This window comes from Macaca mulatta, chromosome 3, assembly GCF_049350105.2.
Source record: "Macaca mulatta isolate MMU2019108-1 chromosome 3, T2T-MMU8v2.0, whole genome shotgun sequence".
Taxonomy (NCBI): domain Eukaryota; kingdom Metazoa; phylum Chordata; class Mammalia; order Primates; family Cercopithecidae; genus Macaca; species Macaca mulatta.
Genome location: NC_133408.1, coordinates 102056572 through 102080457, shown reverse-complemented (window position 1 = coordinate 102080457; position 23886 = coordinate 102056572). Strand labels below are relative to the sequence as shown.

The 23886-nt window shown below is 45.6% G+C and overlaps 1 protein-coding gene across 5 annotated transcripts in view; it reads left to right on the top strand.

The window, feature by feature from the left end:
* The first annotated feature begins 2849 nt into the window (after nucleotides 1–2849).
* The window catches only part of SNX10 (sorting nexin 10), an 83868-nt gene continuing 62831 nt past the window's right edge, over nucleotides 2850–23886 (top strand). The window contains 1 exon segment of one of the 5 annotated variants that reach the window (NM_001266895.1): nucleotides 2850–2926. The gene's annotated coding sequence lies outside the window, so the exon portion shown is untranslated. 5 annotated transcript variants of the gene reach the window in all.

Below are 23886 nucleotides of genomic sequence, written 5' to 3'. Positions count from 1 at the left end.
AGGATTTTAAGAGTTTTATACTAGGAAATGAGGATGATGGCCAAATATATATTTTATAATATCACACTTAATCTTATTCCATTTATAACTCTAGCAAACTTTAACAACCAAAAAGGCATTTGATTAATGTTTGATCCCATTAACTTAATTACCTCTAAATATTTTAAACTTCATTCGTGAATTTAATATATTTGTTTCCCTTGTAAAGGTCTTTAATTGTGTGATTAACAAGTAACTCAGCATCTAATAAATTAAATTTATAAATGTGGTAAATCTTAAATTGTAGTGAGTGTTCCAATACTGTTTATTAAGTTAATAAGACCATCTTCAACTCATTCGTATCCAGCTATTAAATTACACATTTTAAAACTTAACGTACAAGGCAAATGGTTACTTCAGTAGGCCAAGTTCTCTTACACATTAACACGTACATAGAATTCCACATATGCCCAGATTCCTTAAAACAAAACATTAATATTACAGGCTTGAATCTTTTACACGTCTCATACTCAATTTTCAGTCTTCCGAGGGTTAAAATGCTCATCTATTAAGAATTTTGATGTTTGTTTTTAAAAGCAATGTTTATGGTGATCTTTTCAGTAGGCGGACTTCCTTCCTTCCTTCCTTCCTTCCTTCCTTCCTTCCTCCCTCCCTCCCTCCCTTTCTTTCTTTTTCTTTCTTTCTTTCTCTTTCTTCCTTTCTTTCCTCCTTTCTTCCTTCCTTCCTTCCTTTCTTTTTCTCTTTCTTTCTTTCTTTCTTCCTTTCTTTCTCTCTCCCTCCCCTCCCCTCCCCTCCCCTCCCCTCCCCTCCCCTCCCCTCCCCTCCCCTCCCCTCCCCTCTCCTCTCCTCTCCTTTCCTTTCCTTTCCTTTCCTTTCTCGGAGTCTCGCTCTGTCACCCAGGCTGGAGTGCAGTGGCGCCATCTGGGCTCACTGCAAGCTCCACCACCTGGGTTCACGCCATTCTCCTGCCTCAGCCTCCTGAGTAGCTGGGACTACAGGTGCCTGCCACCACTCCCGGCTAATTTTTTTTTGTATTCTTAGTAGAGACGGGGTTTCACCGTGTTAGCCGGGATGGTCTCGATCTCTTGACGTCGTGATCCGCCCGCCTCCGCCTCCCAAAGTGCCGGGATTACAGGCACGAGCCACCGCGTCCGGCCAGCAAGCTTTCTTAACCACTGTAGGGTCTCAGTTTTTACCCAACCTCACTGATGGTATAACAAAAATGCCACAACCTAAAAAAGGTGACCATCACTTAAGTTTCCTGGATTCAGGTTGCAATTTACCATTCTTAATAGGGTCATCATTCTAACAGATATTCAAATGACTGTCAGTAGACTCTCCAAGGGTTCGTTGCTGCTTTGTCTACAGCTGTAAAGTCATGCTCTTGACAATAAGTTCAGAAAGATTTTAATTTTACAGAATCTCTTAGGATCTTAGATACATGCTGCATTTTGTTTTCTACTCAATGTTTTTCTTTGTGGAGCATAGGGACAAGAATATAAAAAATACACTTTAATTTGATTTTCTTTCTTTTTTTTTGAGACAGAATCTCACTCTGTCGCCCAGGCTGAAGTGCAATGGCATGATCTCCGCTCACTGCAGCCTCCGCCTCCCGGATTCAAGCGATTCTCCTGCTTCAGCCTCCCGAGTAGCTGGGATTACAGGTGCGTGCCACCACGCCCAGCTCGGTTTTTCTATTTTTAGTAGAGATGGCGTTTCACCATGTTAGCCAGGATAGTCTCGATCTCCTGACCTTGTTATCCACCCGCCTTGGCCTCCCAGAGTGCTGGGATTACAGGCGTGAGCCACCGCACCGGCCTAATTTGATTTTCAAAAGTGATCATGGTTGCATTCACTTGTGTGTCATCACTTGGGTGCAATTTTAGGAAATTAAATACCAATGACTGAGGGTTCAGCAATACAGCTTCAAGATCCAAGATGTTAAGACACAACATTGCATATTTATACATTTTGTTAGGGAGGTAATGTAGGTGTGGTGAACAGATGCATTTTCAGGTGGGCCTGGAATGGTCCCTGGAGGATGATCAGCGACAAACTGTGTCTAATGGGAAAATTCATGCTTGGAAAATGAAATATTAGGCTACGTGTATTATTCTGTGTCATTCAGTCACTTATTAGCAGTTTAAGTGATGGCTGCGGTTTCCCATGCAAACAGGTGTGGGGACCCAGCCTCAGGTGCCATTTGGGAAATGCTTTCCTCAGTCAGGTCCCTTGGCAGATCTCATTAGCTTTCCCCCCAAATGTTTTATTAAGAGACATTTCTTTTTTTTTTTTTTTTTTTTTTTGAGACGGAGTCTCGCGCTGTCACCCAGGCTGGAGTGCAGTGGCCGGATCTCAGCTCACTGCAAGCTCCGCCATTAAGAGACATTTCAAACAGACAAAAATTGAAGTAATTTTATATAAACACCCATAAGCCCACCACCTAGATGCTACGAACATTCTGCCATTCTTGTTTATCACGTTATTTATCCGTTCCCCTCAACATCGGCAATCCTCCCCATAACTGTGGGGTGGGGATTAGGAAGCTTAAGGTGACTCAGGTGGCGAATTCCGAAGGGTGCTGCTGGATCACCTCCAGCCTCAGCTTCCCGGCTAATGGGGGCATTTCCTCCCTAACTCAATATCAGGAAGCAGGAGGCTAGCTCGACAGGGCGGGGGCGCACCTGGGCTGGGCTGCGCTGGGGCGGCGGAAGCACTAGGCGCGGCGGCCACAGGCGGACTGCTGGCGCCGAGCGCGGGCGCGGGGCCGCTACGTGCGCGGGGAGCGCGGGGCTGCGCTCGTGTGCGCTCCTGGGCGCTCGCCGCCGCTGCCGCCGCTGCCGCCGCCGCGCGCCTTTGAGTCAGCAAACTCCGCTGCCCGCGAGCCCGGCCCGGCCCTGGTCTGCTCTGCCCGGAGGAGCCGCCCGTAAGTGACAAGAGACCCGCTGACGGGCCTCCCCTACGCCGCCCTTGTGGGGACGGCGGCCCTTCTTTCCAGAGGCGCGGGCCCTTCCCGCTGCGCCCAGGTGCCCGCACCCTTGCGGGTTGGAAAGAGGTTTGGGTCCCTTGGGCTTGGAGTGGAGGCGCCGCCTCCTTTTCTGCCGAGGTGTGCCGGGTGCCAGGCAGGGAGAAATGATCAACTGGCTTGGCAGAGCGGGGAGATGGAGCGTGTGGATCCAGGGATTCCTGGCTAAAAAGACACCCCGGGGAGAGGGTGGGGCAGAGGTGGATTCTAGATTACGGAAGAAGTGCTGTGGCACCTTACACTAGGCTGGATAGAAGGGGGTGGGGAGGTTTTTTTTTTTTTTTTTTTTTTTTTTTAATTCATGAACGGGTAGTTTTGAGTTGAGGAATTGGGAGGGGTAGGCAGGTTTATTCGTGGGATTGTGGGATTGAGGGAGAAGGCCCGAGGGAAAACCCATATTATTGACTGATTATCAGATTTGGTGACCAGGAAAGCTACAGCCTGTTTTTCAGTTCCGATGCATCATACTTTTCTCAAATTACACGGATAATTGAGGGGGATCGTCATGAAATGGGGAGCAATATGTCCTGCTGAAAGGAAGGGCTTCTATCTCTGCAAGACACGTTAAAAATGATGGTATCAGAAAATTAGAACGGGGAGGAGGCTGGCACATGATCTCCATCAAACCTTTCATTTTACAGACAGGGAGGCTAAGGCCGAGGGAGTCCGAGTGTTGTGACCGGGATCATTCAGCCAGATGGGAGCAGAACCAGGCCTACAACCTGGCGGGCTTCTGACTTCCACCCCGGAGACGTCCACCTCTGGGGCCTGGGAACTGGTTTTGGATTGCATAAACTGCCCCTCCTCTCCCGGGAGGGGGCTGGGCTGGAGGCTGAGGCCTTCACTGGGAAGAAGCAGGGACTGCTTTGATAGTTGACTAGCTTCTGCAGGGGCTTCTTAGTGAGAGAATGGAGGTGAGGTCAGGGACTCCTGCCTTGCCTCTGCCATCACTTCGCAGTGATGCCTGTTCCTAAGGTAGGTACATAGCTGGACCTTCATTATTCTTAATATTATTTACTTTTTTTGCTTTTCTTTTGAGACAAGGTCTTACTCTGTCACCCAGGCTGGATTGCAGAGGTGCGATCTTGGCTGACTGCAAGCTCCGCCTCCCTGGTTTAAGTGATCCTCACACTTCAGCCTCCCGAGTAGCTGGGACCACGGGTCCACGAGTGCGGGCCACCACAACCCTGGCTAACTTCTGTATTTTTTTGTAGAGACAGGGTTTTGCCATGTTGCCCCAGGCAGGTCTGGAACTCCTGAGCTCAAGCAATCCACCTGCCTAGGATTACAGGGTTTTTTTATTACTGTTTTTTAAAGGAAGGGTAGACTTGAGATTGACTGATAGGGCAGTTTTTAATAAAAATACAAAAATAAAATACAAGTAGAAGAAACTGTGAAAAGATGTGAAATGTCAGTGATTAGCATGGACTCGACCGGTCGTCCTGTTTCTTCTGCCAGTCCATTTCATTTTCACTTTTGATTACCATTTAACTGGGGAGGACATCAGTGTTGACAGTGGGACTTGCTTAGTCTGACACTGTGCCCCACCAGGGAGTCTCCCCTACAGGCTGGTACACACTTCCTCTTATTTTACTAATGGGAAGTACCCCTGAGTTAGGTAACCTAAAATAATAGAAATAAGCACGTTCATTAAAAAAAAATAAATAAAAGTATGTTAATCAAAGAGTAACGTTAGTGTTTTACAGCAATTCTGCTTGGCTTTGGAGCAATGGATATCTTTTCTCAGCCCTGGGATCACTACTTTAAGTCTTCATTTTGCTCGTTAAGCTACTGGGGAAAATGACTTCTTTTTTCCATTTTTGGTGACAGGGCTGTGGTTTCACAACCACTTGGCGAAAGGCAGACAACTGGTTGAGAACAGGGTTCAGTCTATGCAGATTCTCATTTGCATGGCGGAGAAGGGCTTTTGGCCAAGCTCGTGGTTGACTCTGTGGGGAATCCACCAAATTTAGCATTGTTATCTCCAAACATCTTTCTCTTAGTAAACTGGTAGGTATGAATTAGCTCTTCTGTTCTCTAAGTCCTGTTCAAAGAGGAAGGTATACAGTATAGTGGTTAGAACTTGTGATTCCAGACCTATCTGAGTTGAAATCTTGGTATAATATTTTTCTGAGTATAGTTTTGTTGGCAGGGCACTTAACACTCTCTGAGTTGTCTATTATTCAGAATTAAAAAAGGGCGATGGTAATCTTTGCCTCCTAGAACTGTTAATACAACAGCTGACATTTATCGAGCACTTACTATATTCCAGGCATTGTCACATTATTGAGCACTTATGGGCCAGGCATTGTGGAAGAGTTTTTATGTGTCAGTCTCATTAAGCATCACAACAGACTTATGAAGCAGATTCTTTTATTGTCTTCAGTTTACGTCTGGGGAAACTAAGGCATCAAAGTATTTATGATTTCTCTAAACTCCTCAGCTTACAGTTTTAACTACCCAACAAATGTGTGTCAGATTTCTATTATAAGCTAATAGTTATCTAGGGCTTACTGTGTGGCAGGCCCTGTTACAAGTGTGCTAAGTACGTTAACAACCCTTGAGATAGGTATTGTTTTTCTCCCCTTCTTATTTCTTTTTACAGATGTGGAAACTGAGGCACAAAGCCCCAGGTCAAACAACTGGTAATGCTAGAGCCAAAATTTGAACTAGGAGCCTGGGTCTGGAATCAGTAGTAACTCTCAGCCACCCACCTGCGAATGTAAAGGGCTTAGCCAAGCTTCAATCAAGGGCAACTTCTGTTGATACTTACATATATTTTTCCCTAAGTAACTACTCCTTGCCCCCAGTTTCTGCAGAAGAGATGCTTTTAGTTCTATAAGTGATTCAACTTTACTCAAGGCTTTGTGGTTCTGTATGTATTTCTGTTGTAGTCTCTGTTATTTTTAAAAGCTTGTGCTAGGCCTCAGTGATTTTGCCCCTGGGGATAGGGAAATAGTCTTTATCGGATCTGTGAACCCCTTTCAAATATATTATTTCATTTTTGCTTTTTTTTTGATACTTTTGTAGAGATGGGGTTTTGCCATATTGCCCAGGCTGGTTTTGAACTCCTGAGCTCAAGCAATCCACCCACCTCAGCCTCCCAAAGTGCTGGGATTACAGGTGTGAGCTACTGCGGCCAGCCTGATTTCGTATTCATTTGTAAAAGTGCATTATTCCGGGGGAGAGAATCTGTAGCTTTCTTCAGATTCTTAGTGGTCACCCATGGTGGAAAGAAAGTCATTACTCACCATTGTATTCTAATAATCTCATTTTACAAATGAGGCTACCAAGGCTCAATGGAGAGGCAGAATAACTTAATCTGAACTACACAGCTAATTAGAGGTAAAAAGGGGACTCAAACTCAGGTCCCTGAACTTCCAGTCTCATATTCTTTCCATTAGAGCCTGATAGTTCCCTGTGGATTAAGGGGTGCCAGATCAATAAATTATGAATTGCCAGAGACCCCCAGCTCTCTCACCAGACTGTCCAATGCATGAGGCCAGCAAAGCTGCCTGGAAGTGCCTGTCAAAATACCACATCGTTCGGCAGGTGATCCTGTTAGCTGAGCCACTTTACTCTGATTTGGTATGGGAATCTACAACTTGAAGAGATGTGAGCCAGGAAAAGAAAAGCTGTTTGGGGAGAAGAGGAGGAATGTTGCAGACATGCATTGGTTGAGGCACAGGCAGCCTTTCAGACCTCTTGGTAGAATTGTTGTGTTGGAAAGTTTTTGCTAAGAGATGCAGAAATTCAAACAAAATTCCCTGGGCCGGGTGTGGTGGCACATGCCTGTAGTCCCAGCTACTCAAGAGGCTGAGGTGGGAGGATCGCTTGAGCCCAGGAGGTTGAGGCTGCAGTGAGCTGTGATTGCATCATTGTACTGCAGCCTGCACAACAGAATTAGGCTCTGTCTCATAAATAAATAAATAAATACAAATAAACCCCAAATTCCCTGAAGTCTGAGATTTCTGCATAGTATGTGGCTCACTGGGAAGTAAGCCATCTCCTGGCTGAAGGTTGATACTCCAATGACAAAAGAAGACTAAAAGAGTTGGGGTATGGTGGCTCACACCTGTAATCTCAGTGACTGAGGATGCTGAGGTGGGAGCATTGCTTGAGGTCAGGACTTCGAGACCAGCTTGGGTAAAAGCTGGGTGTGGTGGCACACACCTTTAGTCCTAGCTTCTTGAGAGGTTGAGGTAGGAGGATCACTTGGGCCTAGGAGCTGGAGGCTACAGTGAGCCATGATCTCACTACTATACTCCAGCCTGGGTGACAGAGTGAGACCCCAACTCTGAAAAGAAATAATAATAAGAAAAATAAGAAAAACCTAAGAAGTCATGAGACCTTTAATAGTTTAGGCCAGCCTTTTAACACGACGTAAATTTTACAAACTGATACTAATAAAGCTTACCTGGAAAATAGATTCATACAAGCAGGCAATACATTTTTGGAAAAGAATATTGAGGAGAGGCTTGTTCAGCCAGCTGTCAAAATATATCACCTGGAGGTAGGACGCCGTGGCTCACGTGTGTAATCTTAGTGCTTTGGGAGGCTGAAGTGGAGGGTTGCTTGAGGCCAAGAGTTCAAGACAAGCCTGGGCAACATAGACCCCATGTCTAAAACAATTTTTAAAAATATATATCATCTGGGACTAGGAATAGAAAGTTGACAAATGGTTCCATTGTAAAGATAGCAATTGAGGGTATGATAGAATGGACTGTTATTAAGTCTGTTCGGAAAATTGCCTCTCAGTTTGGAAAAGATTAGATCCCTGCCTCATACCATTCACAAAAGTAAATTCCATTTAAAGATTAAATGTCAAAACCAAAATTATAAATATTAAAATATATGTAAATATGGAAGATGGTTTTAAATAGCTTTTTGTTGTTGTTGTTTTGAGACAGAGTCTTGCTCTGTCGCCCAAGCTGGAGTGCAGTGGCACGATCTCAGCTCACTGCAACCTCTGCCTCCTGGGTTCAAGAAGTTTTCTGCATCAGTCTCCCGAGTAGCTGGGGTTATAGACACCCACCACCATGCCTGGCTAATTTTTTTACTTTTAGTAGATACAGGGTTTCACCATCTTGGCCAGGCTGGTCTTGAACTCCTGACCTCATGATCCACCCATCTCGGCCTCCCAAAGTACTGGGATTAAAGGCATGAGGCACCGCGGCTAGCCAGAAGATGATTTTTAGAAATAACTTTGGCGTAGGAAAGACCTCAAGTTTAATAAAACTCAGAAACCATAAAGGAAAATATTGATAGACCTAATTTCATGAAAGATTATACTTCATGTCTAGTAGTTTATTTGAACATGACCTTTGGCTACATTTCCTATCTTCACAGCTCAGGCACCCCAAATCTGTCCTTCCCCACTGCAGACTGGCAGGTGGGATTCCCCCCAGGTCACTCTCCTTCATTCTTTCCTCACATCTTTCTTCCTCTGCAGGAAAGAGATTTTTCAGGGCCTTCCATACCTGCCACTTTCTTTGTCTCTCCTTTGTTGTAAGTAATATTTTTAGATATACATGTAAAATTTCAAGAAATAATGGCTGTACCTCTGCCACCTCTCTGTCACCTCTTATTTCATAAAGCTGGCTCTAAACGTTGCTTTACATGCCTTAGTATATGTTTATAGAGATTATACATATTACAGATATATACGTAACACATTTTTTAAAAAGGAAGAATATGTTAGTACCATAAACAAAGTTAAAAGGCAGATGACAGGGCTGGGCGCGGTGGCTCACGCCTGTAATCCCAGCACTTTGGGAGGCCGAGGAGGGTGGATCACTTGAGGTCAGGAGTTCGAGACCAGCCTAGCTAACATGGTGAAACCTTATCTCTACTAAAAATGCAAAAATTAGCCAGGTGTGGTGAGTTACTGAGGCAGGAGAATCACTTGAACTTGGGAGGTGGAGGTTGCAGTGAGCCGAGATCGTGCCATTGCACTCCAGTTTGGGCAACAGAGTAAGACTCAGTCTCAAAAAAAAAAAGGCAGATGACAAAGGAGTAAAGCAAATAGTTGCAATATCTATAACAGGCATGAACTCTTAGAAATCAATAGGAAAAATAATCCAGTAGGAATATGGGCAAAGGCTATTAATAGGTAATTCACATATATATGTAAAAATGCTTAGTCTCATTAATAATCATACATGTGGATTAAAAACCATGAAACCATTTTTGCTTAGGTTTGTAATATCCAGTGTTGATGAAGGTGTGGGAAAATAGATTGTCACTAAGGCAGAGAGTGTAAATTGGTACCATCTCTTGGAATGGCATGTCAGCAGTGTTTATAACATTTTAAAGTTTGCATACTTTCTGATTAGTACTTCCACTTCTAGAACCTTATCCCTCTGAAATACTTGCCTACTTGAAAAAAGGAAGTTGCTCTGAATGAGCCAAAATGGAAAATGTTCATTATGCATTGTATTAGTCAGTTTGGGCTGCCATAACAAAATGCCATAGACTGGGTGGCTTAAACAACAGAATTTTATTTCTTAGGGTTTGGGAGGCTGGGAAATGCAGGCTGATTTGGTTCCTAGTGAGAGTTCTCTCCCTGGCTTGTAGACAGCCGCCTTCCTGCTGCGTCCTCACATGGTGGAAAAGGAGAGAAAGAGAACAAGCTCTTGGTGTCTGCTTGGTATCTCACCAGTCCCATTGCGAGGGCCCCACCCTTTTAACCTCATCTAAACCTAATCATCCCTCAGAGCCCCTGTTTCCAAATACCAGCACACTGGGGGCTAGGGCTTTACTATATGAATTTTGGCAGGACACAATTCAACCTGTACTCTATATTAAGTAATGAAAGCAAAGTATAAGAACAGTGGGAGAAATACAATCTCATTTTTTGAAAAAAATCTGGAAGGATGATATGCCCCTAATTGTAGACAGTCATTACCTATGGAGGGTGAGATTAGAAAGGGAAAGGGAATGGCATTATGGAGGATTTCAGCAGTATATTTCAATTTTTTTTTTTTTTTTTTTGAGATGGAGTCTCGCTCTGTTGCCCAGGCTGGAGTGCAGTAGTGTGATCTTGGCTCACTGCAACTTCTGCCTCCCGGGTTCAAGCGATTCTTCTGCCTCACCCTCCTGAGTAGCTGGGATTACAGGTGTGCGCCACCATGCCTGGCTAATTTTTGTATTTTTAGTAGAGACAGGGTTTCACCATGTTGGTCAGGCTGGTCTTAAACTCCTGACCTTGTGATCCATCTGCCTTGGCCTCCCAAAGTGCTGGGATTACAGGCGTGAGCCACCGCGCCTGGCCTCCAATTTTTTTTTTTTTTTCCAGCTCACTGCAACCTCGGCCTCCCGAGTTCAAGCAGTTCTTCTGCCTTAGCCTCCCCAGTACTGGGATTACAGGTGCACACTACCACACCCAGATCGTTTTTGTATTTTTAGTAGAGACAGGGTTTCATCGTATTGGCCAGGCTGGTCTCGAACTCCTGACCTCGTGATCTGGCCACCTTGGCCTCCCAAAGTGCTGGGATTACAGGTGTGAGCCACCGCGTATGGCCTATATTTCTATTTTTTAAACCCAAACTTTGAAATAATTTTAAACTTATAAAAAGTGCAGGCTGGGTGTAGTGGCTCACACCTGTAATCCCAGCCCTTTGGGAGGCTGAGGTGGGAGGATTGCTTGAGCCCAGGAATTTGAGATCAGCCTGGGCAACATAGTGAAACCCTGTCTCTATTTTCAAAAAAACTTTTAAAAAGAGCGGAAAAGCTGGGCATGGTGGCTCACGTCTGTAATTCCACCACTTTGGGAGGCCGAGGTGGGTGAATCTCCTGAGGTCAGGAGTTCAAGACCAGGCTGGCCAACATGGCGAAACCCTATCTTTACTAAAAATGCAAAAATTAGCCGGGCATGGTGGTGCATGCCTGTAATCCCAGCCACTGGGGAGGCTGAGGCAGGAGAATTGCTTAAACCCGGGAGGCGGAGGGTGCAGTGAGCAGAGATTATGCCACTGCACTCCAGCCTGGGCAACAGAGCGAGAGTCCGTTTCAAAAAAGTAAATAAATAAATACAAATAAAATAAAATAAAGTGCCAAAATAATAAACTTTTTTTTTTTTGGCTCAGGGGATTAGAGACTGTGTCTTGCTATGTTGCCCAGGCTGGTCTCAAACTCCTGGTCTCAAGTGATTCTCCTGCGTTGGCTCCCAAAGGGTTTAGGATTACAGGCATGAGCCACCACATCTAGCCCTAAATCTTTTATTTTTAAAGCTAATGAGTATGTTATGCTGACATAAAATAATACTTAAAACCTGGGGAAAATAATAACAAAATGATTTGAAGTATTAACAGGGCCCTCCTGCCTAGAGCCTCCCAGCTGAACTACCTGGGGGGGGGTGGTCTCTGCTAGAATGGAAGACCAGGTCCTCTGGATTTCCAGGTGAGTGTTCCCGGTTGCCTTCTCTGCTACTTATTTTAAAAGGTTTATCCCAGCCTCCATCTCTGAAGGCAGGAGTTGTATGCAGCAAGAGTATTGCTTAATTCAGAAGGGCGATTACCCCGGATTTCATGGTCTTTAAGTACTTCAAAAGAATTAGGCTGAGTGCTGTGTCTCTCACTGTAATCTCAGCACTTTGGGAGGCTAAGGTGGGCGAATCACTTGAGCTCAGGAATTCGAGACCAGCCTGGCCAACATGGTGAAACTCCGTCTCTACTAAAAATACAAAAATTAGCTGGGTGTGGTGGCGAGCACCTATAGTCCCAGCTACTCGGGAGGCTGCGATGGGAGAATCACTTGAGCCTGGGAGGCGGAGGTGGCAGTAAGCCGAGATTGGACCACTGCACTCCAGCCTGGGTGACAGAGTGATACTCTGTCTCAATAAACAAACAAACAAACAAACAAACAAAATTAGCAGTTTTGGTTGTGTTTCCTGAGTATAGCTTAAAAGTAGTTCTGTTACTTCATCATTGGTATTCATTGGTGTTTTCTCAGCATCACTATCCCTTCCCAAATTCCCCCAAAAACCACACACAGAGTGTATGTCTAACCAGGCTTTCTGCCATTAACAGGGCCAGATCTTATGTTACTCATTTGTATAGTTAAACGTGTATATTCTCTTGTGCTCAAGAAAGCTGGCTGGTAAGGCAGAATTTACGAGGAACTACACATGTCATGTCCTTGATGTTTTTCTTTTCCCCATGCGGTCTGAATCCCTTAGGAAGATTTCAGAATCCCCTGAAAGGGAAGTCTTGAGCCCCTTTTCAGATTCACGCTGGAAATGCCTAATAAATTCCTAATAGCTTCCAAGGTGCTGTGCATTAAGAAGCTTTGGATTCCTGGGGATGGGAGAACAAAAAAGAGGGTGAGGGGGAACAGAAGGGGCACCAAAGGCCAAAGACAGACTTCACCCAGGACAAGTCCTGTGTCCAAGAAGTGTGACAAGGCTTTCTGACATGCTTCCAGGAACATATTGTGTTTATTTGGCATGGCATATTTTAGGAAAGAGATGGAAACATCTATTCACTACTCCCATGTACCACACACTGTCCTGGGTACTTCAGTTTACGTTATGTTATTTAATCCTGTGATATAGCAGTTGCTACAGCCATTTTCGATGATTCAGAGATATTTCATGACTTGAACAAGTGGAGGAGACAGGATTTGAACCAACAGCTGTTCCCATACCCATTTTTTTTCAGTACTTTATTTTAAGAGTCCCACCACTGGGTTTGCTTTTAGAGCCAAGATGCACTCTCTCTGATTTAAAAGTTTTTTTATTAAGGGAAAAATTTAAAAGTCATACTGGGTATATCATTAGGCATAGGACTCTGAGGTTTCCGCTTCTGATCCTCACACATAATCCATGTAGATTATAAAAGGCTGTAACTTGGGGACTGGGTCATACATTTTTTCACTTATATCATAGACAACCAGGGTTTTGTGAAATACCTCAGAGCATTTTAACTTTGATATCAGTGGTGTGAGGTTATTTTCATCTCTTTTTTTTCCCCCAACCTCCTTTCCCATTTTCCATCTCAGGTGTGCATTTTCCTTCTTTGTACCTTTTTATGCTTCCTTGATTCTGCAAAGGCCCCTTTAGCATGTGGCCAGAGTTCTCTGGGTATCAGAGAAACAGAAAGACCCATCTCAAGCTGTGTGAGCCCAGAATCTTATACAACTCTCATCATTATAGGGCACTTGCCCTGATGTGACCTTGAGAGCCAACTCCTTTGCAGGCAGGAGATGGACGCTACCCAGCCTGGCACCAGCAGTGACAATGGGGGCCACCTCTGCAGCCCCAAGACAACCCCACCTCAGCACTGTGTTTCCATGCACGTGGGCTTCCTCTGTGTGCAGCAAGCCTCCTCTTTCACATTTTTGTACAGCTTCTCTCTTAAGCACAGTGCACCTCAACCTGGCCTACATATAGCCCAGGACCCTCGGGTAATGTCTTACTCGTCTTGTGTGTTGTGCGCTCTTATCCTTTGCTTTCACTAGTGTGGCTGCTTTCTGCTGGGTGCACCCTCGATTTCTGTTCCTCCCTGCTCCCTGGTTCCTGTGACCACTTTTGCTGCCTACCCACAAAGGCTGGGCTTGGAGTCCTGACCCCGGTTTTGCCATCTCTAGACAAAATATATTTCTGGCCTGGTAGGGTGGCTCACGCCTGTAATCCTATCACTTTGGGAGGCCGAGGTGAGTGGATCACTTGAGGCCAGGAGTTTGAGACCAGCAGGGCCAACACAGCAGGAGGGAGACAGAGGCTGCAGTGAGCCGAAATCACACTGCACTCCAGCCTGGGCACAGGGTGAGACTCCGTCTCAAAAAAAAAAAAAAAAAAAAAAAAATCTGTTTCTGATAGTCTCAGAAATGAGAGAGAGAGAGAGAGGACCCTAAAGGAAGGGAGATCAGAGGTAACACATGGATTGAGAATCCTCCTCAGCTAAAATCAGCTACTGAGAATTAGAATGCATTAGCTTCGACTCTGTTGGTGGCAGATCCCCTAAAGTCTTCGAAATTCTTTGATTTCGTGATCAAAGAAAGTCGTGATTCTTTCAAGATTTACAATATTCTTGCAAATTCATCCCTTTGTACTTCAGCTGTTGCTGGTTTTAAAGAAGAGAAACTTTCCTATGTTAGCGTTGGGAGTTGGGGGCTTAATGTAAGGATACTACAGACAACTCAAAGGCACCTTGCTTGGAACTGGAAAGTCAAAAACTGAAGTTGCACTTCACTCCTCTCGCAAGGGCCCAAGGCCTCTAACTCTGTCTCCCTGTTTGTCTGGCTGGGGCTTCTCTACTTGCACATGGTTCAGTGTGGCCTGCCTGACCCTGCCTGCATGTGGCTTCCCATCCAAAGGCTGCTGCCCTCTGATGCAGTCTCTCAGGCTCCTCCGACCCTCTTAGTACATTTTTGCCTTCATCATGCCGAACTCCTCACCTTTCCTCTACTCATCTAGCCACTCTGCTCCATTCCCTTGCTTGTTCCTCTGCTTTCTCTGATTCCTCCAATTGACAACTCCTTGGGGCCTGTTCTGAGCCCTCTTCTTTTCTCTATGTTTCCTCCCTAGATCTGTGGTTTTCCAACATTTTTGTGCATAGGAATTATCTGGGAAACTTGTTAAGGCAGATTTCTGGGTCTCAGTATTCCAATTCAGTAGTTCTAGGATGAGACCTAGGAACTTGTATCTTATTCCTGGGTGATCCAGAGGCTGTGACACACTCAGGACAAGCTGGTTTCATTCTATGACTTTAAGTGTCATTGATAAATTACCAGTTCCCTGGTGTGGATATCTAGCTCTCTTGAGAGCTCCAGGTTTAGATATTTAACATTGAATTTGACTGTGGCTTCTTGGGTTTGTCACAGACATCTCAAATTAACTTGCCCAATACTTGATCCTCTCCCCAGTTTTGTAAGGGCCTAACACTTACATAGTTTGGGGTCCTTTGTAAGAAAAGGAACACAGAATTGAGAATACAAAACGAGATGTGGGAACATGGTGGTGCACTGTGCAGATTAGGGCTTGGGAACTTGGCTTCTGTAGCCTTTGGTCATTCCTCCTCTGCTCTCCTACTCGCCCCAACACCGCCTCCTCCAGCCTTCCCCATCTGAATAAAGGCCTTTGCCTTCCATTTGTTAGTTTAGACCAGAAACCTAGGAGCCGTTTGTCATCTTCAGCCCAATTCCGAGCCCTCTGAAGGTCTTGCTTGATTCTCCAATTCAGTACCCCTTTGCCCCAAATCTCAGGATACCATTGTTACTTTTCTATTAGCTTCTGATTGAGTCTTTCTGGTTCTACTTTGCTCCCCTCCAGTCCAATTTCCCAGAGGCAGACAGCGCAGTCTTTTAAAGTACATCAGAACATGTCACTCCAGTCCTGCCATGTGTCCATAGAAATGGCTGAGCCTGGTGGCAGGGCCGGGGTGTGGGCAGATGAGAGAGGGTCAGGTGGGATCACACCACACAAGCTTGACCATCCCGGAACCTTGAAAGATGTGGGGGTGTGTCTGGGGAGGTATACAAGAATTATCAGCTATACTTGTTTGTTTCAGTCCCACTTTACCACATTTCATTGGAAGAACCTGAGCTGTGTAAGGCCTGTGAACACAAATGGGGATGGGTACTCCCTAATTCTTTGCTTTTCAGCGCATTCCTGTGGCGTTTGATGCTAAATAGTGCAATCAAAGTATGTTTAATTACTTTTGGGGAAGAATCACATATTCTCTTTTAACCCCAGTGTCATCTTTTAGCGCTGAATTCCTGTTCCTTAGAGAGCTGATTAAGCTTGGTGAGAACCCACAAGTCCATGGCCCAGGGAAATCCAAAGCCCTGCCCACGTTTTCTGTGAATTCCTGGGGAGGTGGTTAAGGGAGGCCTCCTGTGCTTTCTTTTTTACCTTGGTGTTAACCCCGACACAAACTCAGCCCCTTCCCTCATGGATGGAGAAATCCACCACCACTACCAAGTGTTTTGTTAGTTGAGTGGACTTTACTGGGTTAGTGGAGAAGTCACCCTGTGGGGCTCCTGACCTTGCATAGTTTCCTGGGTCCCTCTTTCCTCCTCTCATCCCTACCCCTCACTCCATCCCCCGCACTTGTCCATGAGCTCTAGTCTTCTTCCTCTGTAAGTATGGACACTCCCTAGTTCCTCTCTTCAACTTACAAACCCAAGTCAAAGTACAGGGCAGAACAAAGGGCTTTATATGTAGGGAACCAGCACTGCTTAGAGGTTATAAATACAAACACACCCAAAAGAGTTTTCTATCACACTGTAATTATCTTCCCCTTTCTCACTGATGTAGCAGCTCTTACTGTAGAGTGGCATCTGGAAGAGCTGGGGAGAAGATGTGCTCTTCCTGCCACCCCCGAAGGTCACTGTCGGGATTAGGGGGCAGCCAGTGTCACTGTAGCTCTGGGTTCTGGACTCTCACAGCAAACAACTTGGAGTCTCTTCATCAATTTGTCTGCAGATGATCAGACCCTGAGAAACTGAGCTCTTTCTGTCTAAACACACAGGAAACTTCCTATGCTGGGAAATCAGCTTAAAGATTTACAACCAGGCGCAGACCGGATGCTGCGATTTGCTAGTCACCTCGCTTTGCTAGTGGTTGGGAAACTTTGAAAAACGGTGGCGTCTATTTTGAGGACTTTGCCATACTGAGTCTGTAGACAGACACATGTCAAATGCCCTTGGATTGCAGTCATTATTGCCAGCAGGTAAGAGTTTAAGAATAATAACTTTGGCATTTCACCCACTTCTATTATTTTTAAAATTATTTATTTATTTTAGACAGTCTCTCTCTGTCGCCCAGGCTAGAGTGCGGTGGCGCAATTGTGAGTCACTGCAACCTCTGCCTCCCAGGGTTAAACGATTCTCATGCCTCAGCCTCCCGAGTAGTTGGGACTACAGGCATAAGCCACCACACCTGGCTAATTTTTTTGTATTTTTTTTTTTGTAGAGACAGGGTTTCGCCAGGTTGGCCAGGCTGGTCTCGAACTCCTGGGCTGAAGCGATCCACCCACCTTGGCCTCCCAAAGTGCTGGGATTTTAGATGTGACCCACTGCACCCAGCCACATTTCACCCACTTTTTTTTTTTTTTTTGAGTCGGAGTCTCACTCTGTTGCCCAGACTGGAGTGCAGTGGCGCGATGTCAGCTCACTGCAAGCTCTGCCTCCCGGGTTCATGCCATTCTCCTGACTCAGCTTCCTGAGTAGCCGGGACTACAGGCGCCCGCCACCACACCCGGCTAAGTTTTGTATTTTTTTTTTTAGTAGAGACGGGGTTTCACCATGTTAGCCATAATGGTCTCGATCTCCTGACCTCATGATCCGCCCGCCTCAGCCTCCCAAAGTGCTAGGTTTATAGGCGTGAGCCACCGCGCCTGGCCTCACCAACTTTTTAAAAGGACTTTCTTGTATTACTTATCTTAGGCTTCTTAGATCAAGGCCAGGCATTGGACATCCATGAGTAAATGATCCAACTCTTGCAGGGAGTGGCCACAGTGTGACTGAGTTTCAGAGCATTTAGATTTAAAATATTCTGCTCCCTAAATATTATTATCCCATCTGACAAAAAAGATGCCTGAAGAGAATTTTTTCTTTGAGACAGGGTCTTGTTTTGTCACTCAGGCTGGAGTGTAGTGATAAGATCATGGCTCACTGCAGCTTCCTGAGCTCAGGTGATCCTCCTACCTCAGCCTCCTGAGTGACTGAGACTACAGGCACGCACCACCACCCCTGGCTAATGTTTTTGTATTTTTGTAGAGATGGGTTTCGTCATGTTGTTGCCCAGGTCTCGAACTCCTGGGCTCAAGCGATCCACCAACCTCAGCTTCCTGAAGCACTGGGATTACAGGCATGAGCCACTGTGCCCAGACAGAAAATTTTTGTAAAGGAACAAATGCTCTGTGATCATGAGGAAGGCACCTCAGCATTTTTCATGTTGTGGGTCCTGGGAAAGTCTGAGAATGAACAGTGACTGCAGCTGGCAGAGTCGGAGCCAGGCACAGGCCTCCATGCTTGCTCATTTGATCTTTACAGTAGATTTATCTCCTCTTACAGATGAGAACACTGAAGCACAGAGATGAAGTAATTTGGCAAAGGGCAGAATGTGAATTCACAACCAGGTGGTCTGGAGTCAAATGTCTCACGCTTAATTTTATCACTCACTGTGCCCCTCCTGCTCACTTTAGGGGGGCATTCCCCCCTAAACTGCTCCTCAGCAGTGGGTCTTCATGACAGAGGCACCGTGAAGGAAAGAGGGTTATTTCCAGTGTGTTGCAATGCTTTTCCTTTAGAAAAGAGAATTTCTCTCTCTGTTTAAAAGCAGAACATTAAACGTTGGATTTTGTTCTCTCATCTGCATCCCTGTGTCCTTTCCTTATCTCAGCCGCAAGCTGCTCTCCAGCTGCCTAAAGACTGTCTGTCCCATCTGGATGTCCCCAACACCCTAACATGTTCTAGTTGAACTCAGTTTCTTTCTTACCTCTCAGAACAGCTCCCCTTTTCCAACTTCCCCATTCTGAGAACACCAGTCTTCTTCCAGTCACCCGGCCTGTGAGTCATCCTTGACTCCCTTTTCTCCATCATGCCCTGTGTCCAAGTTTTTTCTTGTTGTTCATTCATTTATTTGTATTTTTTGAGACAGGATCTCACTCTGTCCCCCAGACTGGAGTGCAGCGGTGTGATCTCGGCTCACTGCAACCTCTGCCTCCCAGGCTCAAGCCATCTTCCAACCTCAGCCTCCTGAGTAGCTGGGACTATGGGTGCGTGCCATGAAACCCAGCTAATTTTTGCATTTTTTTTTGTTTTTGTTCCAGAGATGGGGTTTTGCCATGTTACCCAGGCTGGCATTCTTTTTTTTTTTTTTTTTTTAATAGTCTTTCTTTTTTTAGAGCAGTTTTAGGTTCACAGCAAAAATGAAAGTATAGAGCTTCCCTGCTCCCCATAACCCACCTCTCCCATTATCAACATCAGCACCGCGGGGGTACATTGGTGAACAGTTGATGAACCTGCATTGATACATTGTCGTCACCCAAAGTGGACGTCTGTAGTTTACCTTAGGGTTCATTCTTGCTGGTGTATGTTCTATGGGTTTTGACAAATGTGCAATGCCATGTATCTGCCATTGTAGTATCACGTCGACTTACTTCACTGCCCAGAAAACCTTGGCTCTGCTTCTTGTTGTTTTTCAGCGTGCTTCTCCATTTTTCCTGCCCGCCTGAGTCCATGAGCTCTTCCTCTGGCTGGCGCATTCCATCAGTCTCCTGATGAAGCTCTTGGCTTGTAGTTTCTTTCCCTGGCAATCCTTCCAACACCCATCCCAGATGAATCACTGCCATCATGTCAAGCTTCCACTTCCTCCATCCCTGCCTTCCAACAGGATAGAAGTCCAAATTCCTCCTCTTGTTCTTCAGGGACTTCCCAATCCTAAAATGCTTACCACAGCCTGTGATATTGTGATATATATGTTGGTTTTGCCCACAGTTCCTGGCCCGTAAATCCCATAGCCCTTGTTACAGTTTTTGGGTGTTTTAGGCCTCAGAAAACAGGACCTTTTGCTGACCTTCTCCTATTCTCCCTTCAACCTGCTCCTTTTTGTCTCCAAGGCTAATCTTCCCCTGTGTTTCCATAAAGAAATTAGCAGACTTACCTTGTGTGATTGTAGATCATAAGACCCTCTTTTCAGGAGGAATCCTGCCCTTTACTCTGGGGGAAGCAGTATTGCACCAAGAGGCCTAGAACAATCTGAACAGACAGGCCTTTCTGGGTTCCCCACTCAGTCTGTTAGTATAGGGTCACGCCCTTTTTGTCCAGTCACATTTCTGCATGGCTGCCCATGCTTCAGTCATGCCTGTTCAATGAAGTCTCTGTAAAAGGCCCAAGAGGACAGGGTTTGGAGGGCTTCTGGAAGGCTGAACACGTGGAGGTTCCTTCGGGGTGGTGCACCCAGGGAGGCATAGGAGCTCCATACTCCTTCGCCATACCTTGTCCTGTGTGTCTCCATCTGTATCCTTTGTACTATCCTTTATAATAAACCAGTAATGAGTTTTGTGAGCCACTCTAGCAAATTAAACCCAAGGAGGAGGTCTTGAGATCCCCCGTTTATAGCCAGTGAGTCAGAAGCACAAGCGAAACAGCCTGGGGTTTGAAATTGGCACGTTAAGTGGAGGCAGTCATTTGGGTCTGAGCCTCAACCTCTGGGATCTGATAATGTCCCCAGGTAGGTAGGGTCAGAATTGAACTGGGTTGGAGGACACCCAGCTGGTGTCTACCGCAGAATCGATTGCTTGCTTGTTGGTGGGAAGAAGTCCCCACACACTTGGTCACAGAAATCTTCTATATTGATTGATTGTCTTTGAGTAAGGGAGTTAAAAAAAAATGCTTTGAGTCTGAGTTTCTCAGACAGCTCTTCAGACGAACCTCCTTGTGATATTCTGCCAGCACAGCCCTCCATGGGAGACTGGGCCCCTCACTTCTCCCAGACGCATTACTGCCTCTTAATCACCGCAGGCTGGTTCTGTTTTCTCTGCTTGTCCTAATGCGAGCATCAAGACCTAGTCAAGCCCTGTCTTCTCCATGAAGCCTCCCCCTCCATTCTTCCCGTTAGCCCTGCTACCAGTGCAGTTTCTTCTGGCACATCACAGTGAGCATTGCGTTAGAAGTAGCCTGTTTCATATCTGAGTCTTGACATCTTTAGGTATTAGAACTCAAGGAGTGTTACTTAATCATCCAAAAACAAAAAGAAATCCCTCACCAGGACCAAACCTGGAACTCCCACCCAGTCGGCTCTCAGTGATTATATATTGGACTGACTTGCCACTGTGCTCTGCTTAGCCTTAGGTGGCCCTTCATAGCTAGGGACCCTAACCAGTTCCGCCGAGTGAATGCACTGCACTTTTCTCAGTATTACCTCTTTTCGGAAGATAAGTATTACATCTTTTCAGGTATCCTGCTGTTGGCTTCTCCCAGGTTCATGTATGGGAAGAAATCTACCCCCAACCCTCATCCCTAAAGCATTTGAGCTGTTAATAACTCAGTTGATGGTTGGTATTTTTGACTCACTGCTGGCTTTTCGTCATTTATTTCTAAGGGGATGTTTGGATACCCTGTTGGATGTAGGGGTACCTTGTGGTGAGGGTGAGGGCTCCTCTGAGTCTGGCTACCTGGACCCAGATCCTGGCTTGTTCACTTGATCAGCTGCACAGCCTTAGGTGCCTTTTCCTTATTTGCAAAATTGGAGTAATGATGATACCTGGCTTCTGGGGCCCTTACCAGGATTAGATGAGGTAATTCATGTTGCAAGCTTTGCATGGTGTCTGGGACATAGTAAACAATTTTTTTTGGTCTTACTGCTATTTTGCATTTTTAATGGCATAATTTTAACATTATTCCCCAGTGTCATCCTCCGCAGTCCAGTGGAGTTAGTTTAGGAGGAAAGACAGAAAACAGAGGCCATTTCAGTCTGTGTTGTTGCTGGCTAAACGCTTTCTTTCCTCACAAGATGAATGATTAACCATGAGTGGGCTCACAAGTGGGCTGGCGGGAGAGGCGAGGCTGTTGTTCTTGTACCCATTTTCCCTTCCCAGGTGGTTGGGCTGCTTAGAAACTTGATGGAGATGCAGAAGTGGAGAAAGTCAGCTGGAACTCGTTCAAATTTAATTTACTGCATATTTTCTGGGCACTGACAATATGCCAGGCACTGTGCTAAGTGCTAAAGTTATAAAGCATAAATAATTTGGACAAGGTCCCTGCCCTCAAGGGACTTTACAGAGGACATAGAATCCTCAAGAAAGTAGATTAATAGATAAATAATAAATTAATATGGACTGTGACAAAGTCCGAGGAGAAAATGAAAGGATAGAGTTCCTGGGGCAGTCTGCGTTAATGGGTGGTCAGGGAACCCTCTTTGGGGAGGTGGTCTTTAAACCAAGATCTGAAGCTGGGAAGGAGCCACCTTGGTGAGTTGGGGGTGAGGAGGTGGAAAGGGGAGAATGTGGAGAGAACAGCAGCATGAGGGGCCTGAGGGAGGAAGCCGAGAAACTATTTTTTTTTTTTTTTGAGACGGAGTCTTGCTCTGTCTCAAAGAGATCTTGGCTCTGCAAGCTCTGCTTCCCAGGTTCATGCCATTCTGCTGCCCTAGCCTCCCGAGTAGTTGGGACTACAGGTGCCTGCCACCATGCCTGGCTAATTTTTTTTTGTATTTTTAGTAGAGACGGGGTTTCACCGTGTTAGCCAGGATGGTCTCGATCTCCGGACCTCCTGATCCGCCCACCTTGGCCTCCCAAAGTGCTGGGATTACAGGCGTGAGCCACCGCGCCCCGCCAAGCCGAGGAACTGTTAATAGTCTGGTCACTGTGAAAAGATACCTGGAGTGTGCAGAAGAGCTTGGCTGAGGGGGTGACCAGGGAACCGAAGAGGCAAGGCTTATAGGGATTGTGTAAGTGCATACCCCGTTATCTGGAACAGTGGTTTAACATTTTTAAATTAAATTATTTTTATTTTTATTTTTGAGACAGGGTCTCGTTCTGTCGCCCAGACTGGAATGCAGTCGCACGATCTCGGCTCAGTACAACCTCCGACTCTCGGGTTCAAGGATTCTCATGCCTCAGCCTCCCAAGTAGCTGGGACTACGCCCGGCTAATCTTTATATTTTTAGTGGAGACGGGGTTTCACTATATTGCCCAGGCTGGTCTGGAACCCCTGGGCTCAAGCGATTCTCCTACCTCGGCCTCTAAAAGTGCTGGGATTACAGGTGTGAGCCACTGCACCTGGCCAGTGGCTTAAAATGTTTTTCTGTCATTGACATACTTGAGAAGGCGTAAGATACTCTTCTAGTGTGGGGCTGTTGCACTGGGAGGAGGGGATTGTCAAGGTGTGTGGGGTTGAAAAGAGGCCATGGTGATTTGGACATACCTTGCCTTCCATCTCTTCAAATTGAGAAACACAGCTAGCTCTTCAAAACCCACTCAGAATCCTTGGGCATCTGGGAACATTTACATCTCTTACTTTTCAATTAAATTTTGAAGGGTTATAGAGGCACACTATAGGAACATGGAATTCTGTCAATTGTTGAGAACATTGGCTCCGACCTCTGAGGCTGAGTCACTGTTTAATTGGATTACTGTGTGGCCCACTTAAATAAATACTGTTTTTGAATAGAAAAGTTATTTTATTTTGAAATTGTATGAACAAGACTTTGGAGACATCCTTTAAGATTTTCACGCACATGTATGTTGCCCTTTTGCTGAGAGAGGCAGTGTCGAGGGGATAAGAGAACAGCTGGCATTGCATTTGTGTCTGCACCAGGCTCTGTGGCTTTGGGCAGTGATTTAACTTCTCTGGTAAATGGGACAAATGGTAAATAGGACAAATGAGTCTTGCACTGCCTGCCTCATCAGCTGTCATGGAACAGTGCTCTATAAATTACACAATATCAGAAGACAAAAGTTACTTCAAAAAAATTAAATTTAGTTTCTGTACATTATGTCCCATAACACATTATGGCCATAAATTACACAATATCGGAAGACAAAAGTTACTTCAGAAAAATTAAATTTAGTTTCTGTACATTATGGCCCATAGCACGTTACAGCCAGGATGTAATTCATGACCATGGAACAGAACTTTTCACTGTTCACAGATGACTGGTATCGGGAGAACTCGCTCCTGATGGTTAATGTGGGTTCTTTTCTATTTCCTAGGTGTCTCGACTGGTTTGAGAAATAAATGGAAAGAGTACAAGAGAGAGAATTTTTTTTTTTTTTTTTTGAGACGGAGTCTCGCTCCGTCGCCCAGGCTGGAGTGCAGTGGCGTGATCTCGGCTCACTGCAAGCTCCGCCTCCCGGGTTCACGCCATTCTCCTGCCTCAGCCTCTCCCAAGTAGCTGGGACTACAGGCGCCCA